The sequence below is a fragment of the Pinus tabuliformis genome, chromosome 5_1 (genome assembly GCF_031772625.1).
Source record: "Pinus tabuliformis cultivar Carrire ecotype Pingquan chromosome 5_1, CPIR1, whole genome shotgun sequence".
Classification (NCBI taxonomy): domain Eukaryota; kingdom Viridiplantae; phylum Streptophyta; class Pinopsida; order Pinales; family Pinaceae; genus Pinus; species Pinus tabuliformis.
In genome coordinates this window covers 958,727,269-958,742,754 of record NC_142305.1, presented here as the reverse complement: position 1 = coordinate 958,742,754, position 15,486 = coordinate 958,727,269, and the positions used below count along the sequence as shown (strand labels likewise).

The 15,486-nt window shown below is 39.2% G+C and overlaps 1 protein-coding gene across 1 annotated transcript in view; it reads right to left on the bottom strand.

Annotated features, from left to right (window-relative positions):
• Positions 1-15,486, bottom strand: part of LOC149167945 (protein ALWAYS EARLY 3-like) — a 112,715-nt gene that overhangs the window by 36,730 nt on the left and 60,499 nt on the right. The window lies entirely within an intron of this gene.

Genomic DNA, 15,486 nt, shown 5'->3' with positions numbered 1-15,486 from the left:
AATTCCATAATACAAATTGTAGCTCCCATTAGAATAACACAGCATTTATTGCTTTTGTTGTTAAGCTTAGCTTATCAAATTGCTGGCACAAAAAAGACCCTGCTCTGGAAGGATTACCTTGTCTTCAAGAGGCATCAACCAGATGGAAAATGTTGAAGAGGATTCTCCCTTGCCGATTCTTACAACTCAACTTGGAGCTCATTTACCCATTTAGGCAATAGTTCTCGAATAATTTTCATGAAATTGCCCAGCTATCCTCTTTTAACATTTATCTTAAAATGTTATAAAGAGAGAAATAAACTAAGTTGTTCACTATAGTGTGCATAACCATCATACAAGGCTTTCACATCCTCATAAAAAGTGATACTCATTCAAATTCAACACATCAGCTCTTAAATCAATGAATGATATAATTTATGGTATGGATCACAAGTATTTCATAAAACCACACATCAGAGCAGCAAATAAGTGGTGTTTAAGGAAAGGGCATTTTGAAATTGTATAAGAATTCTCAAGTGCTATTTAGAAGTCTAAAACTCATTGTTGCAAAATTAGATAGATTTGGAAGGGAAAAGCAACTCTAAACTGATTAGTTTTCTAAAGGCAAACTGATTAGTTTTCTAATGGCCAATATTTTTTTTACCAGTACTGTAGTGGACTTTGTTGATAAGGCAAGCATTTCCTCCAAACAAACACAGGTCTTCACAGCATCACTGCTCCCAAAAAAAGATCATATTAAATGCTATATCAAGAATATACTGTGTGATCTAAGTGACCAGCTTCACCAGCTTTTGCTAATGTTCTTAGAATCAAACATGTTTGGTTCTACCTCCAAAGCAAGCATTGTCTAATGTGGTTACTGGAAAAAGGTTGCCAGAAAGAATCAAACAAAAGAACAAAAGTGTGACAAAAGTCGGTCTTTAAAATGAACATTTACAACCTCCTCAGCCTTCTTTGTTGCCAGTCCAGTTTTGTTTGTCAAATGGTTGAGCCATATGTACTGTAATTCATCTCATATATGTTGCACAAAACTGCTAGGAACCCGACATTTCGGGCCATGCCCGTACCCGAAACTTTGAAACTTGGTCAAAACTGGACCATCATGTAATCTTCTATGAGAATTAACATAGACTTTGTTTTCTTTCTAAATTGTCATTTGTGGGTCTTATTCCATATTTTCTTGCAAGATTATTTGTTATTCACTTACACACACACATATATATGACATTTCGACCGACTTTCCATTTTTGGGAGGTGACATTTCTAAATGTACCCATTTCGGAAACTCCGAAATGTTTCGGCGTTTCGTGCAACTTAGCATCTCATCTAATGAAAAATAAGAAACCCATGATAATAGACTGATCGATCTGGAAACGATAGCCATTTCCAATCTTGCAGTTCCACTATCTAATCAGATTCATGGTATATTCTTATCCTCCATAATGGCCACGCCTGAATACATACCCTGTAAAGATACAAAGGCAAAAAATTTATAACGAAGCTCCACAACAACTCTGGGACTCGCTAATAATTTCTCTGTCAAGCTTTCTTATATATTTGCTTCTCTTCCCCACTCTGAGAGATTTTTCAATGATAACACCCAATATTAAATGCAATGGGAAAAAGATGTAATGGAGTTGTCAATTTGTTCCATCTTCTCAACATTATGTCCTTTATTAAATTGTACAGCATTATTGTCAAGTTCAGCCTGTTTGCCTTAATGGCAAACCTAATCTTCTCAAGCAATTCTATACATCTCATCATATGCATTTCTCATGCAAGGTGTATTTGTCTCACAAAAGCATGTCATGTTAAAAACTGTCTCAGGAAAGGTAAAAATGTAATCCTCCCTAGCCCACCAATCATCATCAAGAATGAACCTCTTAAATCTCCAGTTTGGGACAGCCTCAACAGAGCCCAAACATCACTTATGACCATGTTTCCTAAGGAATGTCTCGCCTCCACAAGCTTCAAGACAAGACTGTCGGAGGCAAAATGAGCCTCAACAATCGGTAAGTTTTCAATATTGAAAAAATCAAAATAAAATGAAAGAAAAGCTACTAACATGAAAAAAAGGAAAATCAGAAAACTAAAGCTTAAAAATTAATTTTAGATACCTTCAAGAGCCCCATTTTTGCAAACCATTAATATATGACTTAGGGTATATGTGGGTTTCGAATGAACATCTGGATATTCCTTCAGTTACAATAAATCATCCATATACAGTAAAGTTCCCCATCATGTTGAGCAAAGGATTCCGAGACTAAGCTTAGTGGCCTAGCTCAAGTGATTGAGCACTCAGAGCTCCATGCAAGAAGCCTTGAGGATGTTTCCTGGGTTGATAAACTCTGTTGCATGCCTCACTCGTTGTCCCTCATGGGTTTGCACCAGTTGCATCTACAAATGAAGGATAGTCCCAAAGAGTTCCCTATATGGTTTTCCTCGGGAAAAAAGGTTTCAACACTGTAAAGCACAGCAGTCAGAAATTTCCAATCCTATATGGGCCCTGTTAATTGAACAGGCAACTTCGCAAACCTTCATGTTATCCATGATGACTTGGACAATATTTTCTTTCTCACAAATTCAATCACCTCAATCAATATCCTCGCACAAAAACAAGAATCTTTATCATCCCCTTTCTGATCGGTGGCCTTCAAGGCATTTCCATTTTGGAGGAAACTATAAATAAATTGATTAGTGGCATGTTCCTTTTATATTTTCATGAACCAGAATTAATGAACATGCTTGAAGTCCACCATAAGGCTACACCAACTCCTTATTATCAATCCATGTATTACCTTTCGTTTTTCAAAAGTATTGCGTAGGCATTCTCATAACCAAGTCTCTTATATCAATTGGCAGTTCATTACGGGATCATCACATTTCAACAACGGGCCAAACCAAATGAAATGGAAGCACACCAATTAAAGTAAATTACTTTATCTTCCCTTATTTTATTATATTGTTTTCAACAAATATATTGTTTCTAGTTTTCCGATTGATGTTAAAGAAAGCATATTTTCAATCCAGTGCCTGTCCACCCAAAAAGATAAGTTTTTGGCCCGGTGTCTAACAATTTATATTCTTTGTTATACTCAGAAAATCCATGCATACCCCCCCACCTCCTATGATCTTATCCACAATGGTAACATACTACTAAAGTTGGAATTTTGGGTCACTTCTTGGGTTTTGAGTTTGACGACTTGTTGTCTAACATTGGTTAATGTTACCATAATGAACAACAAAAAAGGATTTATCACTAGAAAGAAAAACAGCCCATAAATGAAGAAATCAAGCCACAAACAAAAACAACCCAAAGAACATCAAACAACCAGAAAGATTCCTAAGTTGTTATCATGCTTATTTTAGAATATAATTAACAAAATTGTTATATGGATGTCATAATTTAGTCAATATAATATCCCGCATTTGAGAAAATTATTATACTGAAATTTGAGCAAGAACATAATATGATATCCCCATACATATTAACTACATTAGATTAGGGTCAATATATCCTTGCATATTTAGGCCCACGCAGAGAAATGCCCTTTGGATTCACAACATTTGCATCAGATCTTGTAGTTCTTGGATAGGGGCCATCTACATTATGAGCCACATCCTATCCAAAACATTCCAAATCATGGTTGTTGACACACTCATTTTTTGTCAAGGACCATGCTAAAACAGGTCTCACAAACATGTAAGCAGGCAAGTGCACGAACACAGGAAACAAAGGTCAAGCTAGTTGTGTGGCTGCAACAAGGCTCTCTAGCTATTAATGGATCACAAAGCTCCATATGTCCCTCTAGCCCTTCCAGCAAACATACCACCACAAGAGAATGACAAATGGGGTGATGAGACTTAGTCTGGCAAGCATGTGTGAACATAAATTACGAATGAAAATTTGTACACTTTGTTCTTTATTCTTATCTCTTTTGGGTGACTCAATATAAATTCATCACACACCCACTTACTGTATTTCATTAAAGAGTCTCTCAAATGGGGTGATGAGACTTAGTCTGGCAAGCATGTGTGAACATAGATTACGTATGTACATTTGTACACTTTGTTCTTTATTCTTATCTCTTTTGGGTGACTCAATATAAATTCATCACACACCCACTTACAGTATTTCATTAAAGAGTCTCTCAAATTTTCTCATTTTCTCCACAACTATATAACTATACTCTATAGAATAATACAAAAAAGTGTTGAAGCGAACAAAGTTCCTTCTACAAATTAATTACTCCAGAAGACTTGGAATATAAAGTTATCCATGAGGATACAAATATTATATATTAAATGTGTGAATAAGAATGATTGATATACAATGAGAACGAGAGGCTTGCTTATATATCAGGCAAGTGTCTCTTCATGAAAAGTCATGTCCTATCAGACATGCCTCTTCAACCTAATTACTAGCTTAACTAATTATTATTTATGATTATTATCATTTACATTATATTTATATTATTTTATATATTTTATTCGTAACATTGCCTCCTTCCTCAAAAAGCTTTGTCCTCAAAGCTAGTCGATAGAAAGGGCTTGATCTCTTTTTCGACTTCAAATGACTTTCTTTCAAGGGCAATCATCTTTGTTGATACAAGCTGATATGATCTTCTAAGTGACAAACAAAATTGTCGCACTGAGAAGGGATCAGACCATCCCAGATCAATCTTCTGAGTAGCATTGTGATTACCAGAATTTTGTAACGACTTGTTAGCATAAGACTGGATTGATGTTACATCATTATTCTCTAGAACATGAGTTTTTTGTTTCTGGTCTAAATGGTCCCGATACATAGCGCAGTTAATTTGTCTATTCTTATGATTTGGATGCCGATATGGGACTTTACTTTCCCTTATTGGGCATGTGGCAATTTTTAGATTTCCTTCTGACAAAGATGTTGTTGAGTTGGTTATGGAACATTCAATGGGGGTGTTCATTGTCTGAACTGCAACATCTAAGTGTAGCATTTCTTCAACTAACTTGTCTTCTTGAGTTGTCATATTCATTGGATCGGTATTTGTTGTTGTGTCATCAACTGGAATTCCTATATTTGATGCTTCCTTCTCAATAAGTTGTTGTACCTTGTTTTCTAATGACGTCTTAGCCTTCTTAAGTTTCTTAATTTGCATCAGTAATTGTTCACTATCGTTTTTAAGTCGAGAAACTTCTTCATTTTTTTCAATAGTGATTTTGTCAATTTCATTTTGCATATTTTGTAATACTTTTTTTCCTTCTTGAGACATTACTTTTGAAATATCTGATATATCTTTTAGTGTTACTGAATTTGGTTTCAGTGTAACATCTTGGAGTGTTATTTTCTTCTTCTTGTAAGAAAATGTTAAAAACTTTTTCTTCGCATTTAAGATGACAGATCCTAGAGTTTCCATCCAGGGTGATCCCAAAACAATGTCACTATCGTCAAGAAATAAGGTTTTCAAGGTGAATTGCGAGGTAAAAGTGTAATCTCCAATACTTAGGTGTAGATTGCTTATATCGTATTGTTTGTCATATGCGCCAAAAAAATTTGTTGCAACTATACTTGATTCAGGAATCACCAATTGGTGAGCACATTTAGGACTAACATAATTACTTTTTTCAGCAGGATTGATAGAGATTATGATATCTCTTCCTGCGAGTGATCCTTTGGTTTTAACTAATGTGTCAACACTTTTACTAAAGTTTCAGGAAATCTGCCCTCTTTCATTTCTGAATACACTCAATTTCTTTATCATCAGCAATTGACTCTATTTTTACTTTGTTAAGATGAACTTGGGGTTTGATAATATATTTCCCCTCCTTTCTTAAAATAATAATTTGTTTTATATAAATTTTTAATTATAAATTATAAAACTTTATAATTATAAATTATAAAACTTATAATTATAAAACTTTATAATTATAAATTATATAATATAATATATAATAATTAACACAATGTAATGTAATGGTGGCTTATATAACCTATGCATAAAATGAAAAGGCACGAGATAGGATGTGAATGGCGTGATGGTTGGGGGTCAATGAAAACGGTGGATGGCGGAGTTCAACCAGACGACGGATGGGTTGACTGAACTCGAGGTACGCGGAGGTGTTGACAAAAGTTGTGACAGAGGGACTGCTCGATGGTAGCAGCAGTGGACGGTTGTGGTAGCAGAGGAGACTGGTGGCGTGGGAACGGACGTGGTGTAGATGCGGAGGGCCGATGAAAACTCGACGGCAGAGATGAGTGAAGTGATGGGGAGCGGAGCGCGGCTGAACTGGATGGCGGAACCCAGGAATGGACGACGGAACAGCGGCTAGCATGGTCAATGGCATGAGGGACACACGATAGTGCGAGTTGAGGGTGAGGGTATACCAAAATGTGGTTGATGCGGGGAGAGCAGCATGGAAGGGGTCAACGGAACAGGGAGCAGACGAAGCGGAAGCCGGGAGTATAGGAAAAGACGCAGTGGGTAGTACGAGGGAGACAAGGGTGTGGGATGGCAACGATGTGTGGTGTTGCACAATGGTGGTGGCAGATTGTTGAAGATGTCGTAGCAGACAGGGAATTCGACAGTCCAGGCAACTGGTCAACGAAGGACAGCCGCTATCTATGAGGTTGGGCAGCAATGTATGGGTGACGGAGGGAGCTGTGGTGGTTGTCTACCTTTGGCTCCGTATTGCTGTCACTTTTTTTTGTACTTTTTTTTCTTTTTCTTTTTCTTTTTTTTATATAATTGTTTTTTTCATAGACCAATTGACCTTTTTACTTTTTCTTTATATATATATATATATATATATATATATATATATATGTATTGGTTTTATTTTTTTATTTTTTTTCTTTTAAATATGGCAAAAGGCCTCTGACGAATCAGCGATGAAGAAACTCTCAAATTGCAGCGAAACACTTGAATATTGATGGCAACAATGTTGATGGAGTTTGATGGCCAAAGGCCAGGATCGGAGAACGAGCTCTGTGCACCAGTTAAGCAACCTAGAGGGCCGAACTCCTCTGATACCAAATGAAGCGATTCAATTGTATAATGACTGATATTATAGTACGGTTGGTATAGTGCACTGTTAGTTTATATAAACCAATTGTACAAACATATTGTTTATTGATTACAAGCGTTGTACGAATAACGGATTTGATGACTTGTTTTTCGAAACGACGGATGAATAGGTGGTGACGGTTTGATGCGGCCTGTCGGAGGACGTTTCAGTGGTCTGTTTAGAGGGAGGAAGGGAGTGGCCGCGACGCAAATCTGTCAAGAGTGCCAAACAGGGGCAGCGGAAAAACGACAACTCGAGTTTGGACGGATGTTTGTGGAATAGCCGGCATGGAGAACTGAAAGACGATTCGTCGAGATCCTATAGCTTGCAAGTCAGGTGGTAGTCAGTTATTGCGACCTTAGGTTGGCGGCTACAGAACTCGAAAAGGATGAGGCGGCTGAGAGGCAGCGACAACTGATGTTTCTTACGCCGGGATAGGTAATGCGTATGTTTTTTATTTTTTATTTTTTTTGTTTTAATATATAACTTTTATGATTATTTTTGGTTTTTTTTCTTGAGTTTTTTAAATATATATATATATATATATATATATATATATATATATATATATATATATATATATATATATATATATATTTTATGTAATTTTTTTTCTTCTTTAAAAAAAATGGCCAAGGGTCTTTGAAGACGAAGAAACTCCAAACATGTAGTGAATGCTTCAGTGACGACGACAACAAGGTTGGCGATTTTTGATGGTCAAAGACCTGGATCAAAGAACGAGCTCTGTGCAGCAATGAAGTGGCCAAAGGGTCGACTGCTCTGATACCAAATGAAGCGAACCAAGTTCCTTCTACAAATTAATTACTCCAAAAGACTTGGAATATAAAGATATCCATGAGGATACAAATATTATATATTAAATGTGTGAATAAGAATGATTGATATTGATCTGATATTCACCCTATGAGTGACATCAGTTGAAGATTTATTAAACTAAGGTATTACAGACTCATGTGCTGGTGTGCGTTCTGTGTTATTGAAACAACGAATCGATCAGATTGCCAATACACTGACAATAAAATGGAAAGACAGCAGAGAAATACAGTAAGCAATCATAAGGACATAAAGAATTTTAATAAGGAGTTCACCCTATTCTCCAGGGCTACGTCTCCGGTCCAGCTTCAGTGGCGGCCTTTTTTATTGTGTCTTCAAGCAAAGAAATTACAATACAGGGACTCAATATGAGTTCTCCTGAAGCAATGTTTGCTTAGCAGGGTGGTTCTTGGATTCCCCAAGCCACTTGGAGTACACAGACTCTTCTTCTTCCTACCAGCTCTATGACCTCTTGGTCTATAGTGGAAAGAGCCAAATGTGATGCTCAGTCCAGACAGATTCCTCTATGGGAAGGTTCGAATCTTCAAGCTCTCTGGTGCTCGACGCTGCCTATGGTCAGCTCGGCCCTCTGTCTCTTCTGCTTGGCTTTACTGTTCTCTGTGTTTAGTCCTCCTCTCAGGGTTCATTGTTCACTATCTCTCCTGGTTGCTTGGACTCTTCTCAATTCTGATTCCAACTCAACTCTAACTAATTCGACTGTCTCTATTCATGGCTTTAGCGATTCGATCCCTATGCCTGTTCGGTTCCTCTTCCGCCTGTCGATTCACCTTCTGTAGTTGCTCTTGGAGTTCCCAGTGTTCAGCGTCATCATGAACGCTCAGGGAGTGGCCACTTGTCCTCCTCTAAATGGCGCCAGCATGCTTCGTCGATTCATTTCTTCAATTACGTCGTGGATGTGTTCTTCCTCCATCGTGCCGGTCAAACAGAGTCCAAATCCATTTAGAACGCGGCTTAATTCTTTGTCAATTCCGCTTCTTTCCATCGAGTGTGATCTCAGCCGTCTGATCGGAGCCCTCCAGATCCGATGCCATACGCACGTTTCGCACGGTTGACTTGCTCGACCGATAGCACGCGATCAATGGCAGTTTTCTCTCAACTCCACCTGCCACATGTCGATCAGTGTATGGAATCGCTCCGCTCCTATCCAAAACCTCTTACCGTTCAAGGCCACCCCGAACAATACCGTCGATTTTCCAATGCGCGGGTCATGTCTTTGTACGCTAGTGTTTTTCACTTTTCCCGCCCATGATTTCTGGGCTCCCGATGTGACCAAGTGCTCGGGCTTCCCCTTCAGGGCCCTGTTCGCCTAGCGATGCACGACACATCAAAAACCTCTTCCTTTTCCCATTTTGGGGCTCCAGGGGCTATTTTGGCCTCCTGCGCGGTCTCTCCATGGGCCTCGGTCAGCGCGCTTTGACCAAGGTCCTCGTCGTTCCACGTCGGCTGCCATGGCCACTGGTTCAAGGTGTTCTTGATACTGTTTTGGATTTCTTTTGAGATTTGTTCGACCTCATTCAGTCATGGTTCTCGACAGTCTATCTACGGATCCAATTCGGATCACAGCCTCCCTACTGAAAAGCTTTTGGACCACCAAAAGTTGGTTTTCAAGCATCGACTAAGTGAGGATACTGTTTCTTCACTTATTCAATCTCAATCCACTTTGCACTGCTCGGCTTTGAACCCTTGAGCCCAATCTTGAGGTACTCAACTTCTCCCCTGCATGTTGCCCTCACCTTCCCGTCCAACATTGTGTCTTCCTGCAACTCATTGAAGTATTTAGGTAGCAAGTCATCAATAGAAGGCAATTGACTTTGCTCTCAGGGTCCTCAATCATTGAAGGTTCAAACAATCTCAAGCAGTCTGCATTTACCACTGAGTAAGATGTGCATGTAAGCTGGTAGATCAAGGCGAAACGTATTTTCACCAATCTTCTCAAGTATCCTATTGGTCCATCCTGATAGGCTTTAGCTTTTTACCCTCACCTTGTCTCCGGTCTTTGCTGATATACAGCCAGACTTGGTCTCCAACTTGAAAACTATGCTCCATCCGATGCTTATCATGCCTAGCCTTATACTTGGCCTGGCTCTTTTCCAACTGTTCTTGTACTTCCCCTAATGGATCTCCTGGATCTGTTCAATGAACCTGATTGCCTTATCCACATCATTTTGTCCATCAACCATGGTATCTTTACCAAAGACAAAATCCAAAGGAGACCTTGGTGTAAAACCAAAGCAGGTCTCGAAAGGAGATCTCTGTGTAGAAAATTGTTTGGCTCTATTGTAAGTATGTTGCACATAACACAAGTGTTCATCCCAAAGCTTAGGTTGTTTACTGCAATAACCTCTCAGTAACTGGATCACAGTCTTGTTTACTACTTCTGTCTGGCCATCTGTTTGTGGACGAAAAGTTGTACTTTTCTTTAACTTGGTGTCCATCAGTTCTCACAGACTAGACCAAAACTTCCCCACAAATCAGGTGTCTCGATCAAATACAATGGAAGTGGGTAATCCAAAATGAACCCATACATGTTCAAAGAACAATTTTGTAGTTTATTAAGCTGTAAGTTGTTTACTACAAGGTATCAAAATAAACATTTTGCTAAACCTATCCACAACAACATATAGATAATCATGACCTTTTCTAGATTTAGGCAGTCCTCCAACAAAATCCATGGAAACACTTTCCCAAGGGTGAGAAGGAACTAGCAATGGAGTGTACAAGCCTAGTTTTCTATTGCTGGGCTTGCTTTTAGCACACATGGCACACCCTCTTACATATCTAGAAACTATCTCATTCATTTTCGGCCAATAGCAGGATCTTTGCAGCTGTGCCACTATTTTACTTACCCCAAAGTGACCTGGTATCAGAGAAGTGTGTGCTTCCCTAATTATCTTTATCCTCTCAGTCTGTGGAATGCAGAGTTTCCCACAATGGTATAAGACTCGGTCCTCTATATGATAGTCCAATTCTTCTACTCTTTTGCCTTGACTCAAAGTTGCATATACATCTTTAAAATCCATATCCTGAGCATATTGTTCTATGTAGCTTTCATGTAGCACAAAATTATGCTTAAGTATGGTAGATGAATTTATAATGGATCTGGATAACATGTCTGCAACCTTGTTATGTATGCCCTTTTTATATCTGATGACTTAGTGAAACTGTTGTAGAAAATCCATCCACCTGTAATGTCTTGATTGTTGCAACTTAGTTTGGGAGTGTAGATATCGAAGTGGTTGATGATCAATATGTATTACTGTCTCTTTGCCCATTAAATAATATTTCCACTTTTTCACACTCTGAACTAATGCATACAATTCTTTATCATATGAAGGATAGTTAACTACTGCAGGATTAAAAGTCTCAGAATGATAACATATGGGTTTGTCGTGTTGTGTCAACACTGCTTCCATGGCATAGTCACTGGCATCAGTTTGGATCTCAAATGGTCTTTGTAAATCTAGCAGTGCTAGTACAGGTGTTGTACTAATTTTCTCTTTCAAGGTGTCGAAGGCTTTCTGATGTTTGCCTCCCCACTGAAACACCTTTTTCAATCATGTTAAAGCATGTAAGAGAGCTGTAATTGAGAAGAAGTTAGAAACGAACTTTCTCCAATATTGTGTTGCTCCTAGGAAGCTTCTCACTTCTGTAGCAGACCTGGGTTTAGGTCAGTTCACAATGACTGCCACTTTAGAGGGATCTATTTTCAATTCACCTCCCCCTACTATATGACCCAAGTAGTTTAGAGATGTTTTGCGAAATTCACATTTTGAGAGTTTAAAATAAAGTTTTTCTCTTTTCAAAACATCTAATGTCTGCTTAACATGCTTTAAATGTTCTTCCCACGTTTTATTAAAAATCATAATGTCATCCAGATACACAATAACAAAATCATCGAGAAAAGGTCTGAGTACATCATTCATTAATCTCATGAAAGTAGCAAGAGCATTAGTCAAGCCAAAAGGCATAACCAGCCATTCATACAATCCCTGCATTGTTTTGAAAGCAGTCTTCCATGCATCTTGCTTTGCAACTCTGACCTAATGGCATCCACTGTGTAAATCCAGCTTGGTGAAATAAACAGCTTCTTTCAATTGATCTAAAAGATCATCTATGCGAGGAAAGGGATAATGATTCTTGATTGTTATCTTATTCAGTGCTCGATAGTCAATGCACATTCTCCAAGAGCCATCTTTCTTTCTCACCAAAACGATTGGTGACCCACATGGTGATGTGCTAGGCCTGATGAAGCCCTTCTCGAGCAACTCTTGCCCCTGCTTCTTGATTTCGGCATTCTTTAAAGCAGACAACCTGTACATCCCAATGTTAGGCAATGGAACATCTTGCTGCAAAATAATATCATGTATTATTCCCTTTTTGGGTGGCAAACCTTTAGGTTCTTGAAACAAGACATCATACTCTGAAACAACCTTTTCTATATCAGCTTGTTGTTCAGCATTACAGCCCTCAAACACATTGGTTTTATCAAGTTTCTTTTCCTTTTGAACCATCAGTAAGAATTGTTTGCATGAATTAATCATTCTTTTCATCTGTCCTAAGTTTATGAGAGTATAATTATTCTTGAGCTTATGAGCTCTTAAAAAGTATTCGATTCCATCTTTAACCAGTAGATACTTGTTCTCAGCTCTATAGAAAATAGCATTTATATCATACAAGTAGGGACTTCCTAAAACAATTCCACATATATCCAAAGGAATTATGTCTAACTCAACCTCATCTACAAATGTTGACCCAAAAGAAAACTTGAGTTTGCACTGTCTAGTCACTTGTAGTTGTGCTTTATCATTCAACCATCCTAATGGGTATGGTTTCTTGTCAGGTGCAGTTGCTAATCCCAATTTCTTTACAATTGCTTCAAAAATCAAATTTACTTGAGAGCCACTATCAAACAAAGTATCAATATTTTGATTTTTGGAAATAACTTGAATATGGAAAAGCTCATGTCTTTTTCTCTCATTTTCTTCATCAATAACAGATTGAGCAGAATTACTAATAGATGCTTCAGAATTCTTACCTTTTATACCAATGGTTGCTATGGTTGTTTCATCTCCCGAGTCTGACCCCAAATCTCTCTGAATAGTTGCAGTTGTCTTCTTCTTCTTGCCCTCAGACTTCTTAGCTCTCAGCTCTGGATGCAGAATCCAACAATGCTCATCATCATGCCCCTCCTTTTTATAGTGAGTGCATGAAGCTTTGGCTTTCTGTGTAGTGTTAGCCTTCCTTGCTTTCCACTACTGTTTTCTTTTCTCCTTGCTCTTGCTTACAGTGGGTTGGGATGGTCCCCCAACTTCTGGATTACAATTCTTTCCTCTAGCCTCCAAATGAGTAGCTTGTGCAGATACCTCATCTATACTAGTGGGATTAAACATGAGGATGGTATGCCTCATGTAGCTATGTAGACCACCAATGTACTTCAAAAGAGTCTTTGGTGAGTCTAGTGAGATACCCAATGTCAACGCTCTCTTTCTGAACTCTTGAGTATACCCTTGTACACTTTGCCCCTTCAAATGCTGAAGAGTTTTCCAACTCATTATGGCTTGTTGCATGTAGGCCAATGGATAGAACTGCTTTTTGATTGTAGAAACAAAGTCACTCAGACAGAGATGGTCTTACCATGTTTTTTCATATCAGCTTGGGTTCTACCTTCCCACCAAACCAAGGCAGTGCCTCCTAGGCATAGGCTTGCCAGCTGAATCTTACTCTTGTCTAAGTTTATGTTTTGTACCCTGCAATACACATCAATTTGTCTAATCCAATTGTCCAATTTTTCAGCAATTTAGCTCTCCATCATATATAGGGAAATCAAATTTAACATCTAACTTAATCAAAGATGCTTTCTTATTATATACAGGGCTATTAGGAGGTGTGAGAAAGTGTTCCTCTTTCCCCTTTCCTTTGGAGTTGTCATGGAAGTGAAACTCATCTTCTTCTTTCTCTTGCTTAGAGCCTGATGCATCTTCCACCTTTTGCTTTCTAAAGTCTTTGTACATTTCTTCAACCATAGACTTTATAGCTAGGAAACTCTCTATAAATTGAGGGTCTGGCCCCATAGAACTTTCTTCTGACATGGTCTTTCGAGGATAGACTCTCCCAATTTCAGGATTGGTTTCCACCAACTCTCCTTCTCCTGATTTGAGCTTTTGATCGTGTGAGCATTCACAGCTATACTAACACAAGCTTGTCTAACCTTACAGCCTCTTGCTCTGATACCACTTGATCTGATATTCACCCTATGAGTGACATCAATTGAAGATTTATTAAACTAAGGTATTACAAACTCATGTGCTGGTGTGTGTTCTGTGTTATTGAAACAGCAGATCGATCAGATTGCCAATACACAGACAATAAAATGGAAAGACAGCAGAGAAATACAATAAGCAATTGTAAGGATACAAAGAATTTCAATAAGGAGTTCACCCTATTCTCCAGGGCTACATCTCCAGTCCAACTTCAGTGGCGGCCTTTTTTATTGTGTCTTCAAGCAGAGAAATTACAATACAGGGACTCAATATGAGTTCTCCTGAAGCAGATTTTGCTTGGCAGGGTGGTTCTTGGATTCCCCAAGCCACTTGGAGTATACAGACTCTTCTTCTTCCTACCAGCTCTATGACCTCTTGGTCTACAGTGGAAAGAGCCAAATGTGATGCTCAGTCCAGACATATTCCTTTATGGGAAGGCTCGAATCTTCAAGCTCTCTGGTGCTCGACGTTGCCTATGGTCAGCTCAGCCCTCTATCTCTTCTGCTTGGCTTTACTGTTCTCTGTGTTTAGTCCTCCTCTCAGGGTTCATTGTTCACTGTCTCTCCTGGTTGCTTGGACTCTTCTCAATTCTGATTCCAACTCAACTCTAACTGATTCGACACTCTCTGTTCATGGCTTTAGCCCTTCGATCCCTATGCCTATTCGGTTCCTCTTCCACCTGTCGATTCACCTTCTGCAGCTGCGCTTGGAGTTCTCAGTGTTCGGCGTCATCATGAACGCTCAGGGAGTGGCCACTTGTCCTCCTCTAAATGGCGCGAGCATGCTTCGTCGATTCATTTTTTCAATTACGTCGCGGATGCATTCTTCGTCCACCGTGGCGGTCAAATGGATTCCAAATCCCTTTAGAACGCGGCTTAATTCCCTGTCAATTCCGCTTCTTTCCATCATGTGTGATCTCAATCGTCCGATTTGGGCCCTCCAAATCCGATGCCATGCACACGTTTCGCGCGGTTGACTTGCTCGACCGATAATGCGCGATCAACGGCAGTTTTCTCTCACCTTCGCCTGCCATGCGTCGATCGATGTATGGAATCACTTCGCTCCTATCCAAAACCTCTTACCCTTCAAGGGTGCCCCGATCAATACCGTCGGTTTTCTAGTGCGCGGGTCCCGCCTTCGTATGCTAGTGTTTTTCGCTTTTTCCACCCGCGATTTCTTGGCTCCCGATGTGACCGAGTGCTCGAGCTTCCCCTTCAGGGCCCTGTTCGCCTAGCGATGCACAATTAGCGCATCAAAAACCTCTTCCTTTTCCCATTCTGGGGCTCCCAGGGGCTATTTTGGCCTCCTACGCGGTCTCCAT